This window comes from Bubalus kerabau, chromosome 6 (assembly GCF_029407905.1).
Source record: "Bubalus kerabau isolate K-KA32 ecotype Philippines breed swamp buffalo chromosome 6, PCC_UOA_SB_1v2, whole genome shotgun sequence".
Taxonomy (NCBI): Eukaryota; Metazoa; Chordata; class Mammalia; order Artiodactyla; family Bovidae; genus Bubalus; species Bubalus kerabau.
In genome coordinates, this window is record NC_073629.1 from 60,138,518 (window position 1) to 60,142,935 (window position 4,418).

The 4,418-nt window shown below is 42.1% G+C and overlaps 1 pseudogene; it reads left to right on the forward strand.

Annotated features, from left to right (window-relative positions):
- The first annotated feature begins 1,318 nt into the window (after window positions 1-1,318).
- Window positions 1,319-3,407, forward strand: LOC129656447 (mitochondrial transcription rescue factor 1-like; annotated as a pseudogene).
- The last annotated feature ends 1,011 nt before the right edge of the window (window positions 3,408-4,418 follow it).

A 4,418-nucleotide genomic window follows, 5' to 3' on the forward strand; every position in this document is an offset into this window, starting at 1 on the left:
ATTTTCGACTGCACAGAGGGTTGGCACCCCAACCCCTTTGTTTTTTGAAGGGCTCACAGTCTATTATTTTAGATGGTGGTAAGTGCTAAGGAGAAAAAATAAAACAGAGAAAGGGGGTAGTGAACATCCAGAGTGAAGAGTGATATTACAGTGTTAGCTAGGGTGCCAGGGGAGGCCTTACTGAGGAAGTGATATTAGAGGAGGTGAGGGGAAGAGCAGACCATGCCACGAGGATATTTGGGAGAGGAATGTTCCATGCACAGCTAACAGCAAGTACAAAAGTCCTGAGAAGGGAATGTGTGCCTGGCTTATTTGAGTGACAGCAAGAAGGCCAGTATGGCTGGAGCTGAGTGAACAAGCAGCAGAGTCATAGAAGATGAGACCAGACAGAATCTTATAGCCTTTGCAAGGATTTGGGATTTTAGGCCATTGTGAGGTTTTGAGCAGAGAAGTGAGACATTTTGACTTATTTTTTAACAGAATAGAATGCAAACAGATTAGATTGAAAGTAGAATATATGACTAGAAGACTGGATTTTGACTTTGTAATCCACCCGCCCCCATTTTGGGCACCAAAATCTATTACCAGAAGGAGGTGTGTGTAGGGGGGATCCAGCTGCTCGCCGCTCAGAAGCCAATAAACAGGCCAGGTTGGTGGAAAGGAAAGTTTGCTTTGTTTCAGATGCCAGCAGCTGGGAAGGGGAGGGTGGTAGACATCTGTCCAGAGGCCAACTACCCCCACTAACAAGCAGGAGGTGAGAGCTTTTAAAGACAGAGTGGGGTTGGGGGGAGGTTGCATGCAGAAACAACATAGTCATCTCTAACAGTCGTCTTCAACTGGTCATCCGTGGTCTGACTAGCATCACCTTGTTTGTTTTAGGTTCAGTTAATCTTTAGCTCCGGGGTGCACTTTTCCCATTTCTTTGTGGTCAGTTCTTGGAATTGCGGCAGCTCAAGTCCAGGGTCCAGTCTGGTCATCATGTAGCTAACTTCTCCACTTGCTGTTTTGGTGTCTGTAAGACAGCTCACAGGATATGGCTCAGAATATTATATCCATAACCTTTGAGAAAGAACTAAAGGTCCTTGACTATGCTTAATTACTACATTATTATCATTATTTAGTCTCTTTTGACTGTTTTTCTTTGTTTCAGCATTTCCCACTTCTCTGATTAAACTTATTCTTTGACTAAAGTTTTCCACAATCTAAGACATCCAGAGGACGTGGTGGAGGGGGCAAGGACCATATGGTGTTGCTCCATTTCAGTACCATCATTTATTCTGGAGTATGCAAAAATTCATGAACCAAGAATTCGTTAATAATGTACAGGGTACTGGTCATGATCAAGGGTTTGTTATTAATAACGAGTTGCTGCTGCTGCTGCTAAGTCGCCTCGGTCGTGTCTGACTCTGTGCAACCCCAGAGATGGCAGCCCACCAGGCTCCCCCATCCCTGGGGTTCTCCAGGCAAGAAGACTGGAGTGGGTTGCCATTTCCTTCTCCAATGTATGAAAGTGAAAAGTGAAAGTGAAGTCGCTCAGTCGTGTCCGACTTAGCAACCCCATGGACTGCAGCCTACCAGGCTCCTCTGTCCATGGGATTCTCCAGGCAAGAGTACTGGAGTGGGTTGCCATTGCAGTTGAATACTGAGTAGGGAATAATTTTTAGAATTCTCAACAGTAATCAACAAGGAAATTTTTGTTTAAACAGCAAATGAGTAGATTTGGGAATAGAAATGCAAATATGATTTTAATTAGTATTTTATGTTTATAGAAACCTACCCCATTTTACAAAATTGTGACTTATATAGAAAGAAACTTAGGATACTTAGGGATAGTTCATCTTCTAAGAGCAACCCTTTCCTGAATGTGTTAATCTAGTCTAAACATTTTAGCTAGGAAGATCTTTTGACAAAAAACGGAATAAAAACTTGTTCTCTTTTCCTTTTTATATATAAGTACTCAGCCTTCACAGCAGTTCTGCTTCCCAGCAGTCTTGATTACATTGCAACTGTTTATGTTTTCCTAGAACTACCTTAAATGCATGGCATCACCATTGTATTGTATTGTAAAAAACGTGTATAAATTCACATTTTTCAAAATTAATGTTTCGAAAACTTTAGCATTATTACCCAAATGCTAGTCCCTGAAAGCAGACTGTGGTTTCTGTATATACTCTGGTAGCTCAGACAATAAAGAATCTACCTGCAATCAGGAGACCTGGGTTTGATCCCTGGGTCAGGAAGATCCCCTGGAGAAGGAAATGGCAACCTACTCCGGTATTCTTCCCTGGAAAATCACGTGATGGCGGAGCCTAGTGGGCTAAAGAGGTGCACACGACTGAGCGACTAACACACACGCACACACGGACACACACACACACACAGAGTAAGAGCTTCACACATTTTTGAATTTGCAGAGTTCCCTTACATTACCCTTCTATTCAGGAATCATTAATTTGAGGATTAAAGGCTTTAATAGTGTTGATGGTGTTCAGCCACCACTAATGTGGCAGCTCTCAAGGATATACCTCATGTCCTTGAAAAGATTCTGTCAGTGGCCTGAGGTAAGAGAAGCTGTCAATGATACCATGACTTAATGCTCACGAAAATCTTTTATTATTTATTCACTCAACATATAATTATTGGACACCTATTATGTGCAAGCTGCTGTGAGAGGATTTAGATATTCAAGAATCAAAAGAAATAGCCTAGGTGAAGTGGGGCAGGGAGGGAGGAACATCCCTGATGTACGCGTAGTATGTACCATAGCTATGACTAGCGTCAGACTGCCCAGCAGCACTTTAAGAAAGTCAGATGCCTGGATTGGACTCTGCAGAGCACAAGGGACACCTTCACATAAAGGCTGTGTTTCCTGGAATCAATACTTGTATTTGTCTAGTGCCAAGTTAAAGGCATCAAATTATAAAACACTCCTCCTTAACATTTTCTCAGTGAGACTCCCAGGGCTTTTAATATTTCCAGAATATATTTTTCCATTTTTCCATAAGACTCAAAAGTAATATAAGCTATAAAATATCCACTAAAAAGACTGCAAAAAGTATAAAACAAAGGGCACTCTGATGAAGAAGGGGACAATAATGACATGAATGAGCTGGAAGAGGAGCCCAAGGATGACCCTAGTGAGGTCAAAGGCTATAAAGACCTGGACAAAGTAGTACAGTCTTTACAGTTTGATGTTATCCTGTAGACAGGCCTAGATACCGGGAAAGGTTAAAGTGGGAGATACATTGGATCTTCTCATTGGAGAGGATATAGAAGTGGAAACAGAGAAAGTGATGTGGATTCTTCTGAAAAAAGTCCTGAGGGAGAAGATCAGCAATGAGAAGTACAGAGTGGTGTTACGACGGTGGAAAAAGTTACAACTGCCTAAAAAGAGTATGCTCAAATAAATGGATCGCTTTTCTCCAATAAAGCTGCTTTCTAGCGGTGCAGGAAGGAGCCAGGTTCAAAAGAATATATTTTTGTTAAAGTTCTTCCACCATTTGTGGAAGATGCCGAGCCGTTTGTGGAAGTCAGGATCCACATGGTAGCTTTTGAAGATGCTTCCCTGGGCCTGGATTTCCCTCCCAGGCTTGATTTGTTCACATTTTGACCTCATGAGCAAGAGTGAGACGTGTGCTGAATAAGCTAAACTCAGAGACGATTTACATGATCAGCCCGCTGTTTCCCAGGTGCACTGCCTCGAGAGGCAGTGTAAAATAAACTGGCCTTGTTCTTAGAAAAAAGAAGAAATAGCCTAGAAAATGTATGCATTATCTTTAACTAATACTTTTCTACTATTAACAACTTTACCTCTGTCCCTAGGGATTACTGTTCATAAACTGAAAATAAATCTTAATCATAAAATGTACAGATATAAATGTTACATATTCTATCTTGACCCTGTATTTGAGAATTAACTGTCTTTTTTCCTCAGGCTTAGAATAGAGAAGATCTATTGTCCCTTATCCTTCCACTTCCTATCCATACCCAAAGTTGTTGTTGTTTCTATAATTGTATTTCTTTATTTTGGCTCTGCTGGTTCTTCACTGGTGCCTGGGCTTTTTCTCTTGTTGTGACAGATGGGGGCCACTCTCTAGTTAGAGTGTGCGGCTTCTCATTGTGGGGATTTCTCATGTGGAGTGCGGTCTGTAGGGTGCGTGGGCTTCAATAGCTGTGGCCTGTGGCCTTAATGGTTGCTGCTCACGGGCTCTAGAGCACAGAATCAGTAGCCGTGGTTCACGGACTGAGTTGCTCTATAGCATGTGAGATCTTTCCGATTTAGGGATCGAATCCTTGTCTCCTGCACTGGCAGGAAGATTCTTTACCATTGAGCCACCAGGGAAGCCCACGCCCAAAGTTCTTAAACATTTATTTTGTCTTCTCTGATCATAGTTGCTGATTCCCTCTGATTAGCCAGG